At 45.3% G+C, this 18,480-nt stretch overlaps 1 protein-coding gene across 1 annotated transcript in view; it reads left to right on the top strand.

The window, feature by feature from the left end:
• The window catches only part of LOC311150347 (cadherin-4-like), a gene marked incomplete at both ends in the record, with an annotated part of 445,373 nt that overhangs the window by 196,622 nt on the left and 230,271 nt on the right, over positions 1-18,480 (top strand). The window lies entirely within an intron of this gene.

The following is an 18,480-nucleotide window of genomic DNA, read 5'->3' as shown; positions in this document are numbered from 1 at the left end:
TTCTCAGTATAACTGGAAGGTGGTGTAGGGTTGGTTGGTGGGAGGGGCGGGGCTGTCTGTCAGGCTGTTTTGATTGGGGGGATAATGATCAGAGTAGAAGCAGACATTGTGAATATCTCCGGGGGGCTCATTCAGAGTGGTAAACCGGTGCAGGTATATGCATCAGGACGTTTCATTTACATTTTTACATTTTAGTCATTTAGCAGACGCTCTTATCCAGAGCGACTTACAGTTAGTGAGTGCATACATTTTCATACTGCCCCCCCGTGGGAAACAAACCCACAACCCTGGCGTTGCAAGAGCCATGCTCTACCAACTGAGCTACACGGGGCCAGTATGAAAATGTATGCAGCCCTTTACTCTGTGTAATGAAGATAATGGTGGAGGGTGTGTCATAGCCCGTATCCTGTGTGATTGCACCGGTGGAGAGGACAATAGACAATCAGCCGTGCTACTTTACAGTTGATAAACTTGACTTTGTTCAGACTTTGTTTCGTACACTTTGTTTGTTTTTAATGAAGGTATTGTTGTTTATACTGCAATAGTGTGGATGGAGGTAGCATCTTGTTTTCCTCAAGAGGGAATATTTTCTTGACAACTCCTTAACACTGACTCTAAGTATACTCACACATACAGTACACTGCATCTACACTACTGGTCAAAAGTTTTAGAACACCTACTAATTCAAAGGTTTTTCTTTATTTTTACTATTTTCTACATTGTAGAATCATAATGAAGACATCAAAACTATGAAATAGCATATATGGAATCATGTAGTAACCCAAAAAGTGTAAACAAATCTAAATCTATTTTATATATGAGATTCTTCAAATATGAGATTATTCAAATAGCCACCCTTTACCTTGATGACAGCTTTACACACTCTTGGCATTCTCTCAACCAGCTTCATGAAGTAGTCACCTCGAATGCATTTCAAGAACTTTGAAAGTTCCTTCAAGTGCAGTCGCAAAAACCATCAAGTGCTATAATGAAACTGCCTCTCATGAGGACTGCCACAGGTATGGAAGACCCAGAGAGTACATCTGCTGCAGAGGATGTTCATTAGAGATCCAGCCTCAGAAATTGCAGCCCAAATAAATGCTTCACAGAGTTCAAGTAACAGACACATCTCAACATCAACTGTTCAGAGGACACTTTGTGAATCAGGCCTTCATGGTCGAATTGCTGCAAAGAAACCACTACTAAAGGACACCAATAAGAAGAAGAGACTTGCTTGGGCCAAGAAACACGAGCAATGGACATTAGACCGGTGGTAATGTGTCCTTTGGTCTGGAGTCCAAATGTGAGATTTTTGATTCCAACCGATCTCCGCATCTGTACTTCCCACCGTAAAGCATGGTGTTATGGTGTGGGGGTGCTTTGCTGGTGACACTGTCTGTGATTTATTTACAATTCAAGGCACACTTAACCAGCATGGTTACAACAGCATTCTGCAGCGATACGCCATGACATCTGATTTGAGCTTAGTGGGACTATCATTTGTTTTTCAACAGGACAAAGACCCAACACACCTCCAGGATATGTAAGGGCTATTTGACCAAGAAGCAGAGTGATGTAGTGCTGCATCAGATGACCTGGCCTCCACTATCCCCGACCTCAACCAAACTGAGATGGTTTGGGATGAGTCGGACCGCAGAGTGAAGGAAAAGCAGCCAACAAGTGCTCAGCATATGTGGGAACTCCTTCAAGACTGTTGGAAAAGCATTCCAGGTAAAGCTGGTTGAGAGAATGCCAAGAGTGTGCAAAGCTGTCATCCAGGCAAAGGGTGGCTATTTGAAGAATCTCAAATATAAAATATATTTTGATTTGTTTAACACTTTTTTTGGTTAATACATGATTCCATATGTGTCATTTCATAGTTCTGATATCTTCACTATTAATCTACAATGTAGAAAATAGTAAAAAATAAAGAAAAACCCTTGAATGAGTAGGTGTTCTAAAACTTTTGACCGGTATTGTACATAGCCATACCAATAATGTGCTTGATACCCTCACAAAATGCACATGTTTGGTACACACAGTAACACACACTCACACATATGCACACACACACACGCACGCACACACGCACGCACACACACACACACACACACACACACACACACACACACACACACACACACACACACACACGCACGCACACACACACACTGGTTTTCTTAGTATGTGTGTGCGTGTGCATGTGAGTCTATGTATGTGTGCGTCTACATTTGTGCGTGTGAGTCTGCATGTGTGTGTGTGTGAGAGAGTCTGCACGTGTGTGTTTGTTGTCAGACGGCTCTATAAAGCTAAGTGACGTGTGGTGCGGCTGCTCTGTGTAGTCTGATGAATGTTGAGTGGGAACAGAGGCTATTGTGGTGTACATCATCTCTCTACAGACACACTCCCATATGCTGCTGAAGGAGAGACACATAAATAAAGCCAGCCACTGCACCCTGTGTGTGTGTGTGTGTGTGTGTGTGTGTGTGTTTGTGTGTGTGTAGGTGTGGACATGTTTAACAATTCTTGTGGGGACCAGAAGTCCCCACAAGAATAGTAAACAAACAAAAAATGGACCAACTGGGGACATTTTGTTAGTCCCCACAAGGTCAAATGCTATTTCTAGGGGGTTTAGGGTTAAGATTAGGGCTAGAATTACGTTAAGGGTTAGGGTTAGGAGCTAGGGTTAGTTTTAGGGTTAGGGTTAGGAGCTAGGGTTAGGTTTAGGTTTAGGGTTAGGGTCAATGTTAGGTGTTTGGGTTAGGGTTAGGGTAAGGGTAAGAGTATGGGTTAGGGTTAGGGAAAATAGGATTTTGAATGGGACTGAATTGTGTGTCCCCACAAGGTTAGCTGTACAAGACTGTGTGTGTGTGTGTTTGTGTGCATATGCGTGTGTGCATGTGTGTCCCTGTGTGTGTGTGTGTGTGTGTTGGCAGTGTCAACCAATCATCAACCCTGCCCCCTCCTGAGTGGCCAAGTTACAGTTTTGACTTAAATCTGCTTGAAAATCTATGGCAAGACTTGAAAATTGCTGTCTAGCCATGATTCACATTTTAGTCATTTAGCAGACACTCTTATCAAGAGCGACTTAAAGTTAGTGAGTGCATACATTCTTTTTTTTTCATACTGGCCCCCCGTGGGAATCGAACCCACAACCCTGGCGTTGCAAGCACCATGCTCTACCAACTGAGCTACATCTTGACAGGGCTTGAATAATTTTGAAAAGAATAATGGGCAAATATAGCATAATCCAGGTGTGCTAAACTCTTGTAGACTTACCCAAGAAGACACAGCTGTAATCAATGAGAACATGTATTGACTCAGGGAGCTGAATACTTATGCAACGACAATATTTTAGTTATTACATTTACTGAGTATTTTGTATTACTGAGTATTTTGTGTAGATTGTTGATTTAAAAAAAAATATATACTGTATATATATTTTTTATCTCACTTTTTAACACAATGAAATGGAAATAAATCCAATGGGTCTTTGCAAGGCACTGTATCTTAAACAGAAGAAGCCTTGTTGTCTCACCAGAACAGAAGTCTATTGTCCCTAGCCATATGTGCTATTTCAGTATTTGAATGACCTATACACTTTGTTCACTAGGATCATGTTAGACAGGCCCCTCATTATAGTCCAAGCTTCAACCTCTGCTCACCTCGACACACTCAGCATCTCAACAGCCTTTCTCTGACATTTCTCTATATATCTTATATCTCCTTTTCTATCGTACTCTATCTCTATCTCTAGCTGTGTTTGAATACTCATACTAACATACTGTAAACTACATACTTAATGAGTATATACAGTGGGGAAAAAAAGTATTTAGTCAGCCACCAATTGTGCAAGTTCTCCCACTTAAAAAGATGAGAGAGGCCTGAAATTTTCATCATAGGTACACATCAACTATGACAGACAAATTAAGGAAAAAAATCCAGAAAATCACATTGTAGGATTTTTAATGAATTTCTATGCAAATTATGGTGGAAAATAAGTATTTGGTCACCTACAAACAAGCAAAATTTCTGGCTCTCACAGACCTGTAACTTCTTCTTTAAGAGGCTCCTCTGTCCTCCACTCGTTACCTGTATTAATGGCACCTGTTTGAACTTGTTATCAGTATAAAAGACACCTGTCCACAACCTCAAACAGTCACACTCCAAACTCCACTATGGCCAAGACCAAAGAGCTGTCAAAGGACACCAGAAACAAAATTGTAGACCTGCACCAGGCTGGGAAGACTGAATCTGCAATAGGTAAGCAGCTTGGTTTGAAGAAATCAACTGTGGGAGCAATTATTAGGAAATGGAAGACATACAAGACCACTGATAATCTCCCTCGATCTGGGGCTCCACGCAAGATCTCACCCCGTGGGGTCAAAATGATCACAAGAACGGTGAGCAAAAATCCCAGAACCACACGGGGGGACCTAGTGAATGACCTGCAGAGAGCTGGGACCAAAGTAACAAAGCCTACCATCAGTAACACACTACGCCGCCAGGGACTCAAATCCTGCAGTGCCAGACGTGTCCCCCTGCTTAAGCCAGTACATGTCCAGGCCCGTCTGAAGTGCATTTGGATGATCCAGAAGAGGTAGGTAACAACACATCTGCCACACTGATCCTCAACACGGGGGCCCCTCAGGGGTGCGTGCTCAGTCTCCTCCTGTACTCTCTGTTCACCCATGACTGCATGGCCAGGCACGACTCCAACACCATCATTAAGTTTTCCGACGACACAACAGTGGTAGGCCTGATCACCGACAACGATGAGACGGCCTATAGGGAGGAGGTCAGAGATCTGGCCGTGTGGTGCCAGGACAACAACCTCTCCCTCAACGTGACCAAGACAAAGGAGATGATTGTGGACTACAGGAAAAAAAAGAGGACTGAGCACGCCCCCATTCTCATCGACGGGGCTGTAGTGGAACAGGTTGAGAGCTTCAAGTTCCTTGGTGTCCACATCACCAACGAACTATCATGGTCCAAACACACCAAGACAGTCGTGAAGAGGGCACGACAAAGCCTATTCCCCCTCAGGAGACTAAAAAGATTTGGCATGGGTCCTCAGATCCAAATTCTACAGCTGCACCATCGAGAGCATCCTGACTGGTTGCATCACCGCCTGGTATGGCAACTGCTTGGCCTCTGACCGCAAGGCACTACAGAGGGTAGTGCGTACGGCCCAGTACATCACTGGGGCAAAGCTTCCTGCCATCCAGGACCTCTATACCAGGCGGTGTCAGAGGAAGGCCCTCAAAATTGTCAAAGACTCCAGCCACCCTAGTCATAGACTGTTCTCTCTGCTACCGCACGGCAAGCGGTACCAGAGTGCCAAGTCTAGGTCCAAAAGACTTCTCAACAGCTTCTACCCCCAAGCCATAAGACTCCTGAACAGCTAATCATGGCTACCCGGACTATTTGCACTGCCCCCCCACCCCATCCTTTTTACGCTGCTGCTACTCTGTTAAGTATTTATGCATAGTCACTTTAACTCTACCCACATGTACATATTACCTCAACTACCTCAACTAGCCGGTGCCCCCGCACATTGACTCTGCAACGGTACCCCCCTGTATATATAGCCTCCCTACTGTCACTTTATTTTTATTTCTGCTCTTTTTTTCTCAACACTTTTTTTGTTGTTGTTTTATTCTTACTTTTTTTGTTTAAAATAAATGCACTGTTGGTTAAGGGCTTTAAGTAAGCATTTCACTGTAATGTCTGCACCTGTTGTATTCGGCGCATGTGACCAATACAATTTGATTTGATTTTGATTTGATTTGATTGGGAGAATGTCATATGGTCAGATGAAACCAAAATATAACTTTTTGGTAAAAACTCAACTCGTCGTGTTTGGAGGACAAAGAATGCTGAGTTGCATCCAAAGAACACCATGCCTACTGTGAAGCATGGGGGTGGAAACATCATGCTGTGGGGCTGGTTTTCTGCAAAGGGACCAGGACGACTGATCTGTGTAAAGGAAAGAATGAATGGGGCCATGTATCGTGAGATTTTGAGTGAAAACCTCCTTCCATCAGCAAGGGCATTGAAGATGAAACGTGGCTGGGTCTTTCAGCATGACAATGATCCCAAACACACCGCTCGGGCAACGAAGGAGTGGCTTCGTAAGAAGCATTTCAAGGTCCTGGAGTGGCCTAGCCAGTCTCCAGATCTCAACCCCATAGAAAATCTTTGGAGGGAGTTGAAAGTCCGTGTTGCCCAGCGACAGCCCCAAAATATCACTGCTCTAGAGGAGATCTGCATGGAGGAATGGGCCAAAATACCAGCAACAGTGTGTGAAAACCTTGTGAAGACTTACAGAAAACGTTTGACCTGTGTCATTGCCAACAAAGGGTATATAACAAAGTATTGAGAAACTTTTGTTATTGACCAAATACTTATTTTCCACCATAATTTGCAAATAAATTCATAAAAAATCCTACAATGTGATTTTCTGGATTTTTCTTCCTCATTTTGTCTGTCATTGTTGACGTGTACCTATGATGAAATTTACAGGCCTCTCTCATCTTTTTAAGTGGGAGAACTTGCACAATTGGTGGCTGACTAAATAATTTTTTTCCCCCACTGTACTGCATACTATTTACTATTAGTTCATTTTAGTATACTGTAAACGAATGGTATCTTTTCAGTTGAGAGTACTAGCGCTTTGCCTGTCTACCGGAAGTTGATGCTGTTGCTATGCAACCTCTTGCTAGCTTGTTAGCATAACAAGTGACTAGCTAGACATTTTACAATTTCGGGTGTGTTCGTAAATTCAATCTGGAGTGTCAGAGTGCGCTCAGAGTGCGCTCTGGGCGTTCGTAAATCCAGAGCGTTGTCAGATTGTCCGTTCGTAAATTCAGAGCGTTTCGCTCTCGGAGCGCGTCACTGGACGCTCTGGCTGAGGAGTAGGGTTGATACAAGCGTTCTGACCTCATAACGGCAGTCAAGCACCCAAGCTAACTGGCTAACTTGCTAGCTATTTCCAGACACAAATGAGAGAACACCTCACTCTGACCATTTTACTCGCCCTAGCAGAGCTGGTTAGGCTGTTTTCATGTTATCCAGAGCGTTGGTTACTGTAACTGTGATGCTGGCAACAATTTCATTACGCTTTTTTTGCCGACGTTTACTGACACCGGCCATATATTCAACGGGTGTTGAGCGTTCGTAAATTCATCAGTTATTCTGCACTCTGGCACACTCAGACAAGAGTGCTCTGAAATTGGAGTAGATAGACAGAATTAACAATGTTCATTGAGAACGCACAACGACTATACCACTTAGCTAAGAACGACGTGAATAATCAAGTCAATAAACGTTGGGTATTTAGTTAGATTATAGTTAACATACTGCTGTAATGCTATGCGGTTCCGGGGACTTTTGGCATACTAACTATATCCATACTATGACCAATAAGCATACTACATACTCAAATAGTACGGTTAGTGCGGTTAGTATGAGTATTCGAACACAGCTTCTGTCTCCCCACACCATCTCTCTTTCTTGCTTGCTCTCTTTCACTCTCACTCTCTTTCTCGCTTTCACTCTCTCTGTCTCCCTCTCTCACCACTCCCTCCCTCTCTCTCTCCTCTGTCTCTCTCTCTCTCCGTTTCCCCCTCTCTTTCTCACAGCCAAATTAAGTATATTTATGGCACCTGTGCTGGAAAAACAGTCTCCAGGAGACGTTCCTCTAATTTCATTTTCAAAATGCCAGCAATAAATTTATAAAATGGGCCGAATAGAATCGGAGACTCACGCAGGCCCATCAGTCATGGCCCGTCCTCGGGGAGCTGTGGGCGTAGTTAAACTGGCCAAAACCCTACACTGGCAGGAGAAAAAGAAGGAGTGAGGGAGGGAGAGAAGGAGAGAGAGAGATAGTGAGAAGTGGGGGGCAGGAGGAGAGGGGGAGTGAGTGTAGGGAGGGAAAGGAGAGAAAGATGCTGCAGAGAACAAGAAAGAGGAATTACTCTACGTAACTAAATCGCCATCAACAAAATGACTGTGCATTCATTTTATTTTTCATCATAATTTCCTTTTTTACAGAAATGTAAATTTACAGAACTCTCTGGGGAATAGAAGGCCTTGTCCCTCTGTGTGTGCGTGTTTGTCTGTGTCTGTGCGTGCATGCATGTGTGTATTTCTGTTTCTGCACACATTTGTGTCTGTTTGAACTGCAGAGGTCAAAGCTAATTCTCCAACACAGCAAAGCCTCACAGGGGAAGCCGGGCTAAGTACTCAGGCTGCTGATGGACCAGCATGATAATGGATTAATCACAACAGAAGTGAATTGATTCTACTGCTCATCGCTCTGCTGCAGAAAGCCTCCTTCATTCAAACAGCACACAGAGTTTTATCCCTCCCTGGCCTCACTGGCCTCTGAGAGCTGGTTCACACGCTCCATGCCCTCTCTATACCTCTCTTTCACTTTCTCTCCTTCACTAACCCACTCTCACACTTCCTTCCTTCCTTCCTTCCTTCCTTCCTTCCTTCCTTCCTTCCTTCCTTCCTTCCTTCCTTCCTTCCTTCCTTCCTTCCTTCCTTCCTTCCTTCCTTCCTTCCTTCCTTCCTTCCTTCCTTCCTTCCTTCCTTCCCTCTCTCTCTCTCTCTCACACACTTTATCTTTTCCTTCACTCCACTACTCTTCCTTATCTTTCACTTCCCCTCAGACTCTTTAGCTCCATTTGTCTTCTCTTCTTTCTTCTTTTCTTTCCCCTCTATATCCTCCTCTCCTTTCCTTCTCCTCTCCCTCTCTTTCTCAGTGCATTTATCTGTGTCTGTGTCTCTGTGCGGGCTAAGCTAGGCATGAGCATGGTAAAGCAGCTTAGTACTAACAGGGCTAATGAAGCCAGGGCCCCAGGTCCCTGTAAAGGAGATCAATGCTGCTACTCTGCCGGCTCTGTGAAGCCTGTCAGCATTTAATGATTAGATGAAACAGTCACACGAAACAGTCATACGGCCCGCAAACTAGCAGACAGACACCATATGTGGTAATACTACCATGCTACCAAACACATGCACATGTATGCGGGTAGGCAGACAGGCAGGCACGCACACACGCACACACACACACACACAAGCACACACACACACCCTCCACCCACTCTCAGCCGAGCACCCAGCACCCCAGTCTGTTCTGATTAATGTTTGCAACATTGCATCAAGGGTATAGAGAGATTTGAGGCAAAACTAATGACAGAGAAATTTACAGAGAGAGGGAGCGCTGGCTATTGATTTCTGCCCACTGGGTACACACTAGTTGAATCATTGTTGTTTCCACGTGGAATAGACGTTGAATTGACATCTGTGCACAGTGGGTTCTCTGCTCAGAGCAGGAGAGGAGAATCAGCAGCAGGCTGGTAGGTTGGCAGGCTTTACTTGTGGATGACTATACATGAAGGCAGCTCTGCAGAGTGGTCACTATCTGGCACAGCCAGAAAGTAATACAATCTGATTTGATTTAAACCTTACCTTAACTCTAACCAAAACACTCTGCTAACCCTAATGCATAACCCTAACCTTAAATTGAGGACAAAAAGCAAATTTTTGTTTTCATGAATTTATACGATATTGCCAATTTTTTACTTTGCAGCTGGCCCATCTAGCGGAAATCGCTCAATTCTGCCTCCAGGGCAAGATTCATGACAGTAAACTTCAAGCTGCTGATGAGACATGCGCTGGGTTTGATGATTTTGACAGGTCAGGGTATTTGTTTCGTTTCTTTGTCCTACTTCCTGAAACATTACTGGAGGATCTAAGATCTGATCCCTCTAACTTCCTTTCAGGTTATATTGAAGTTATATCAGAATTCACATCTGTGCAATGTCGCATGTTTGTTCAGCAGAGCGTGTAGAGTCTGTGTGTGTGTTTATGTCTCTGTGTGTGTATAGAAGGCCGTGTGAGAGTGTGTTTGTTTGTGTGTTTAAATGCTAATGCAGAGGCGCGGAACAACAAGGGCAATGGTAGGGTCAACAAGCTGCCTCTCTGACGGAGTGATAGGAGGACTCGCCCTGTTAGCCAGAGATGCTAACTTACCTGTCAACTTACACAGGAAGCAGAGTGATCCACAAGCCTCCACACCACCGCCAGCATACAATCTCTTTCTCTCTTATGTCTTCTCTATTACCTTAATGATCTCTTATATACTGCCTCTTACTATTTTAATTGCTACCACCTTGCATTGTTACATTACTATGTGTACCTCTCTACTTTTCTCTTTCTCTCCCTCTATCTCTATCTATATATCTTTCTCATCAACCTCGCCCCTCAGATGGCAAATTCTCCAGCCATCAGTCTTGGATAGCAGTGTTTATGTGGTAGATTATCAAAGCAAACATTTATATTGAATGGCTTAGTGTAGCCATCAATCTTCAACAGAAGGCTTAACAAGTAATTTATCTTATTTCAAGATACTGTATTTTTCAAGATATTGTACCTTAATCGTCTTATTAAGGTACACAATCTTGAAAAGTTTTTGTATTAAGCCTTAAAATAAGATATATTATCTGCAAATGATGTCGGATAATTTAGCTTGGAAATAAAAAAACACTAATTTTAAGTTAATTATCACTCAATACAGTTACTGTTCGATCTTCCTCTCAGAAGATCCTCCCTCTGGCGCAGCCGAAGAAACTGTGTTTAAATTAAATGCACGCACACTTCTACCAACATGTGGGCGACTCTCCAAGTCTCTCACCTAACCACTTGCCTAGAGGAGCTTGCCTAGCTGCTGAAAATAATAATAACAATTCATTTAGTGGTCCTTCTGTGGTTGGAGCTGTAATGGTTGAATTAGGATGTGTGGACACGTCCTGTTTTGTGCTCGCTCTGCTGCTCGGTTGTTCATCCTCCTCAGGATCCCTGAGACGAGAGATAGCAAGACTGATTATTTTGGCTTATTTGTTTTGAGCCTGTATCGAGGCCCTGAGAGAGAGGGGTCAGCATAGGTCTGACCCTGCTAAAACCATCCCCTCGTACCCAGATAATGGAGTCCAACGCTGGCAGGATTTAAATGCCACAATCCACACGGTCACCACAGACCACTGTGGAGCTGAAGGAGATGGTTATGATGATCAAGTCACCCCAGTTTGACGGTAAGGAGTTAGAGCCGCTGTTGCTCGGGAAATTACTGCGGTCTGACAGGCTGTTTTGGGGTGAGACCCGTGGTGTGTTTTGTGAGCTTGGCTAACTCATGGCTGTAGCATTTCAGACTTGGACGGAGATCCACGCACGCACACATACACACACACACACACCGACAAACACACAGAACCTCACCAGACGTACATCTCCTCCTCATTAAGTATTTCTGTCTGCCTGCCTCTGACAGAAACAGCAAAGAAAGAAAAGTAATAAGAAATGGAGGAATAGAGAGAGATCACAGATCTCTCTTACTGAATCCCGCTCTCCCAACTTTCAACTTGCCAATTAAATGTGGGTAACATTAGGAGTTTTTTGTGGCCGGCCAACTTAATTTGCTTTCCTCCCACCATGGGGTACAGGTTGGTGATTGGGGCGGGATGACAGTGGTGAGAGTTTTGAGGCAGGAGGACTGGCAGGCTCAGTGTAATTGACTTCACAAAGACAAACTACAACTCATCAAGCCCATTGTCTCAACGTCTATCTCAATCTCAGACAGGGAGGCTGTCTAAGGGCGGACGTGTAGGCATACAGTATATCTTAGATTGGGCCATTGTCTCCAGGTTGGGAGATGTTAGTTCAACATTTACCGTCTCTACTGCTGTTGTTGATGTTGTTTTGTTGTTGTCTTTCTATCCACTGATGTCAGCAGCTGGAACAGCGCCAATCCCTGGAGGCTAATGACTTTTTGTCATGTCTGAACAACATGTTATTGTCCCCCCGCTCCCTGTAGCTCCCTGTCTCCCCTGTAGCTCCCTGTCTCACCCTTTCCCTCCCTGCCGGAGTGAGCTAGAGCTGCCATTCATCTCTGTCTGCTTAGGACTGGGGGATGCCACAGTCGGAGGGGAAGCCCCAGCGTTTTGGCAGTGCAGGGGAGGCGGGTGGCATATTGAACCCAGCGGGGAGTCTCCGGTGTGGGCTTGGGTCGGCAGCCGGCCTGGGCCAGCTTGGATTGGCCCAGCAGGGAGGGAGGCTGGATAGGAGGGGAGAGGAAGGGAAGGCAGGGGAGTGGTAGATGGTTGATACATCACTCTGTACTTTGGAGTCCACAGGCAGTATCCTGAGAGAGTGTGAGAAGCATAGAGAGCAGGAATAGACTTGTTCACACACCATCTCACACTTACTGTACAAACTGCAAATGCACTGAAAGTCATGCCCAGAAACCAAATTCACGATGCAAACTTTTTAACAATTACTCAATTAGCACCATCCAGCCAGTTGGGTGGACAGTTATCCTTATACTACTAGCGGTGGTTGCTTTGTTCAAGTATTCTAATGTAACATGTACATATTCGTGCGCAGACACATCATAACGAGCTGCGCACATAACGAGCATCACCCTCCGCCGGCACCGCAGTCACGCTAATTAGGCAGCCATTTTGCTTCTCCAGTTTGTTGCATTCTCCAACGCTGCCTCGTCAGCCACTCAAATGGGTGTCACCAGGGTAACGCAGGCAGATGGATAGTTCTGGAGTCTCTTCAGAAGAGAACCAACGAAGAAGAAAAAACTCACAAAAAACTAAACTATACGGCAAACAAACAAACAAGAAAGAAACGTAGATGGATAGTTTTACTTCTGACAGTCTGCTGAGAAAAAAGTAAAGTTGGGTATTTTTTTCCTCTAAGCTGATTCTTTCATTTCGGCCGAGGAGCAGATTCAGATTCAGTCCAGGTTTTTTATTACCAAACTTTCAATGCAAATCCCACTCGTTCCCAGACACCAGTGAGCACAGGGAAAACGAGCCGGCGTCTCTGAGAAATGTCCGTCTGTCACTCTGCATAGCGGAACAGGAGACCCAAGTGTGGAAAAGAGACTCGCTGTTAAAAGCATTCTCCCCACAGCTCTACTACTCCCACATATTCCTTTATTTCTCGTAAAACATCACATTATAGTTACTCGACTTCTTTATAACCCAGTCACATGAACAATTTATGTTCAGTAAGCCACTGTGCATGTAAAGGTATATGAGACTTGATATTAGCATATCACACCAGTCTACCATGGTAATGGCATTCCTACACTGAACCGGGCAAACACAGAGTCTGCGTCAGAAATGGCACCCATAGGGTCCATAGGGCTCTAAGTAATATATAGGGGGATAGGGTGCTATTTGGGATGCACCTAGAGAGATCAGGTGATTAACTATCACATTCCATGGTGTATCCACAGTATCCCAGAAAGTTAACCACACCAGTCCCCACAGCTTTCTCTGCCTGCCTTCTCCTAATGTTCTAATATTCCAAGGATTTATCCTCCTTCGCTAGTGGGGGCTGAACCCAGGGAGGGGGATCTGGAGGTAGACAGCCAAAACTCCTCCAGTTCCAGTGTTTTCCCATGTTATCCTGGGTTTACAAGAAAGCCCAATACGGCCTCCGACGAGCCATCAAACTTGGAAAATGTCATTATAGGACTAAGATAGAATCCTACTACACTGGCTCTAATGCTCGTCAGATGTGACAGTGTTTGCAGACAATTACGGATTACAAAGGAAAACCCAGCCGTGAGTTAGCCAGTGACGCAAACATCCCAGACGAGCTGAATGCCTTCTATGCTCGCTTCGAAACAAACAACCCTGAGCCAGGCATGAGAGCCCCTGCTGTCCCGCTCTCTGTGACCGATGTAAGACTTTTAAACAGGTTAACACTCTCAAGGCCACTGGGCCAGACGGAATACCAGAGCGCGTTCTCACAGACATTTTCAACATCTCCTTGTCCCAGTCTGTAATCCCAACATGTTTCAACCAGACCACCATTGTCCCCGTTCTTAAGTACTCAATGGTAACCTGCCTAAATGACTATCATCCCGTAGCACTCAAATCAAATCAAATCAAATGTAATTTGTAACATGCGCCGAATACAACAGGTGTAGACCTTACAGTGAAATGCTTACTTAACCAACAAGCCCTTAACCAACAATGCAGTTTTAAGAAAAATAAGTGTTAAGTAAAAAATAGATTAGTAAAAAATAAAAATTACAAAAAATTAAAGAGCAGCAGTAAAATAAAATAACAGTAGGGAGGCTATATACAGGGGGTACAAGTACAGAGTCAATGTGTGGGGGCACAGGTTAGTCGAGGTAATTGAGGTAATATGTACATGTGGGTAGAGTTAAAGTGACCATGCATAGATAATAAACAGAGAGTAGCAGCAGCGTAAAAGAGGGGGTGGGGTGGGGTGGGGTAGGGGGGACAATGCAAATTGTCCTGATAGCCATGTTTAGCTGTTCAGGAGTCTTATGTCTTGGGGGTAGAAGCTGTTAAGAAGCCTTTTGGACCTAGACAGGGCTCCGGTACCGCTTGCCATGCGGTAGCAGAGAGAACAGTCTATGACTAGGGTGGCTGGAGTCTTCGACAATTTTTTGGGCCTTCCTCTGACACCACCTTGTATAGAGGTCCTGGATGGCAGGAAGCTTGGCCCCAGTGATGTACTGGGCCGTACGCACTACCCTCTGTTGTGCCTTGAGGTCATAGGCCGAGCAGTTGCCATACCAGGCAGTGATGCAAGCAGTTAGGATGCTCTCGATGGTGCAGCTGTAGAACTTTTTGAGGATCTGAGGACCCATGCCAAATCTTTTCAGTCTCCTGAGGAGGAATAATCTTTGTCGTGCCTTTTTCACGACTGTCTTGGTGTGTTTGGACCATGATAGTTTGTTAGTATGTGGACACCAAGGAACTTGAAGCTCTCAACCTGTTCCACTACAGCCACGTCAATGAGAATGGGGGAGTGCTCAGTCCTCTTTTTTTTCCTGTAGTCCACAATCATCTCCTTTGTCTTGATCACGTTGAGGGAGAGGTTGTTATATTGAGGGAGAGGTTGTTATCCTGGCACCACATGGCCAGGTCTCTGACCTCCTCCCTATAGGCTGTCTCATCGTTGTCGGTGATCAGGCCTACCACTGTTGTGTCGTTGGCAAACGTAATAATGATGTTGGAGTTGTGCCTGGCCATGCAGTCATGGGTGAACAGGGAGTACAGGAGGGGACTGAGCATGCACCACTGAGTGGTGAATAGCATTCTCAAGTAGGTGTTCCTCTTGTCCAGGTGGGAAAGGGAGTGTGGAGTGCAATAGAGATTGCATCATCTGTGGATCTGTTGGGGCGGTATGCAAGTTGGAGTGGGTCTAGGGTTTCTGGGATAATGGTGTTGATGTGAGCCATGACCAGCCTTTCAAAGCACTTCATGGCTACAGACGTGAGTGCAACAGGTCGGTAGTCATTTAGGAAGGTTATCTTAGTGTTCTTGGGCACAGGGACTATGGTGTTCTGCTTAAAATATTTTGGTATTACAGACATGTTGAAAATGTCAGTGAAGACCCTTGCCAGTTGGTCAGCGCATGCTCGGAGTACGCGTCCTGGTAATCCATCTGGCCCTGCGGCCTTGTGAATGTTGACCTGCTTAAAAGTCTTACTCACATCGGCTACGGAGAGCGGGATCACATAGTCATCCGGAACAGCTTATGCTCTCATGCATGCTTCAGTATTGCTTGCCTCGAAGCGAGCATAGAAGTGCTTTAGTTTCGTCTGGTAGGCTCGTGTCACTGGGCAGCTCGCGGCTGTGTTTCCATTTGTAGTCTGTAATAGTTTGCAAGCCCTGCCACATCCGACGAGCGTCGGAGCCGGTGTAGTACGATTCAATCTTAGTCCTGTATTGACTCTTTGCCTGTTTGATGGTTCGTCGGAGGGCATAGCGGAATTTCTTATAAGCGTCCGGGTTAGAGTCCCACTCCTTGAAAGCGGCAGGTCTACCCTTTAGCTCAGTGCGGATATTGCATGTAATCCATGGCTTCTGGTTGGGGTATGTACGTACAGTCACTGTGGGGACGACGTCATCGATGCACTTATTGCTGAAGCCATCGGCAGAATCCCGGAACATATTCCAGTCTGTGCTAGCAAAACAGTCCTGTAGCTTAGCATCTGTGTCATCTGACCACTTCTGTATTGAGCGAGTCACTGGTACTTCCTGCTTTAGTTTTTGCTTGTAAGCAGGAATCAGGAGGATAGAATGATGGTCAGATTTGCCAAATGGAGGGCGAGGGAGAGCTTTGTATGCATCTCTGTGTGTGGAGTAAAGGTGGTCTAGAGTTTTTTTTTCCTCTGGTTGCACATTTAACATGCTGGTAGAAATTAGGTAAAACTAATTTAAGTTTCCCTGCATTAAAGTCCCCGGCCACTAGGAGCGCCGCCTCTGGATGAGCATTTTCTTGTTTGCTTATAGCCTTATACAGCTCGTTGAGTGTGGTGTTAGTGCCAGCATCAGTTTGTGGTGGTAAATAGAGAGCTACAAAAAATATAGATGAAAACTCTCTTGGTAAATAGTTTGGTCTACAGCTTATCATGAGATACTCTACCTCAGGAGAGCAAAACCTTGAGACTTCCTTAATGTTAGATTTCGTGCACCAGCTGTTGTTTACAAATATACACAGAGTCAGCCGTTTTATCCTGCCGATGTATGTTATCCATGTCGTCATTCAGCCACGACTATGTGAAACATAAGATATTACAGTTTTTAATGTCCCGTTGGTAGGATATCCTTGATCGTAGGTCGTCCATGTTGTTTTCCAATGATTGTACATTGGCTAATAGGACTGATGGAAGAGGCAGATTACTCGCTCGCCGTCGGATCCTCACATTTGTAACCATGAAATGCTTTGAAAGGCTGGTCATGGCACACGTCAACATCATCATCCCAGACACCCTGGACCCACTCCAATTTGCATACCACCCCAATAGATCCCCAGATGATGCTATCTCTATTGCACTCCACACTGCTTTCTCTCAGCTGAAAAAGAGGAATACCTATGTGAGAGTCCTGTTGACTACAGCTCAGCGTTCAACACCATAGTCCCTTCCAAGCTTATCATCAAGCTCGGGACCCTGGGATGAAGACTTCCATTTGCAACTGGATCCTGGACTTTCTGACAGGCTAACCCAGGTGGTGAGGGTAGGTAACAACACATCTGCCACACTGACGCTCAACACAGGGGCCCCTCAGGGGTGTGTGCTTAGCCCCCTCATATACTCCCTGTTCACCCACGACTGTGTGGCCACCCACGACTCCAACACCAACATCAAGTTTGCTGACAACACGACGGTGGTAGATCACAGACGAGGATAAGACATCCTACAGGGAGGAGATCAGAGGCCTGACAGTGTGGTGCCAGGAACACAACCTCTCCCCCAAAGACAGCAAGACAAAAGAGCTGATCGTGGACTACAGGAAACGGAGTGGGTCGAGTGCTTCAAGTTCCTCGGTGTCCACATCACTAAGGACTTAACATGGTTCTCTCACACCAGTACAGTCATGAAGAAGGCGCGACAGCTCATCTTCCCCCTCAGGAGGTTGAAAAGATGTGGCATGGCCCCTCAGATCCTCAAGTAGCTCTACCATTAACCTGCACCATTAAGAGCATCTTGACTGGCTGCATCACTGCTTGGTATGGCAACTGCATCGCAGACAGACCAGTACTTCACTGGGGCCGAGCTTCCTGCCATCCAGGACCTCTATACCAGGCGGTGTCAGAGGAAGGCCTGGAAAATGTTCAAAGACCCCAACCACCCATGCCATAGATTGTTCACTCTGCTACCATACGGCAAGCGGTACAGGAGTGCCAAGTCTGGGACCAAAAGGCACCTGAACAGCTTCTACCCCCAAGCCATAAGACTGCTGAACAGTTAATCAAATGGCTTTTTTGCACTGACCCTTTTATGCACCCCTGTACATATTACCTCAACTACCTCATACCCCTGCACATTGACTCGGAACCGGTACTCCTTGTATATATCATCATTATTGTTATTTATTGTGTGTCTGTTTTCAATTTTTATTTGCAAATGTTCTTACTTTTTAACTCTGCATTGTTGGCAAGGGGCTCGTAAGTAAGGATTTCTCCACGGAGGGGGATCATGTGTACAGTAGAGAGAGGAGAAAGAAGCAAGAGCCAAGGTAATCTATCATCTGATATGTGCAGAGAGGGGAAGGGGAGGTGAAGACATGGGGTTTGTTGATGAACGAGAAGCACTGCGTGAGGTCAAAGAGGAGCACTGAGGGAGGTCAAAGAGGAGCACTGAGGGAGGTCAAAGAGGAGGGAGGGGAAATATAAGAAGGGGAAAGGGGATTGGTTGACAAGTTAAGCACCTTTTTGGGAATTCCAAGGGGGTGGAAGGGGGGATAGGATGAGAGTAAAGAGGAAAATATGCTGCGGAAATGATGGCCCTCTAAATGGAAGCAGAATGCTCATTAGGAGCTAGCGGTTGACGTGCATGTTGGCCCATAAGCAGCATAGCCGGGTGTTGCATTAGCATAGCATTAATGGTAAAGATGACAGAGCTCAGGC

Source organism: Coregonus lavaretus, assembly GCF_964263955.1.
Source record: "Coregonus lavaretus genome assembly, chromosome: 22".
Taxonomy (NCBI): Eukaryota; Metazoa; Chordata; class Actinopteri; order Salmoniformes; family Salmonidae; genus Coregonus; species Coregonus lavaretus.
The sequence above is the reverse complement of the archived record's forward strand: the minus strand, read 5'-3'. Positions and strand labels throughout refer to the sequence as shown.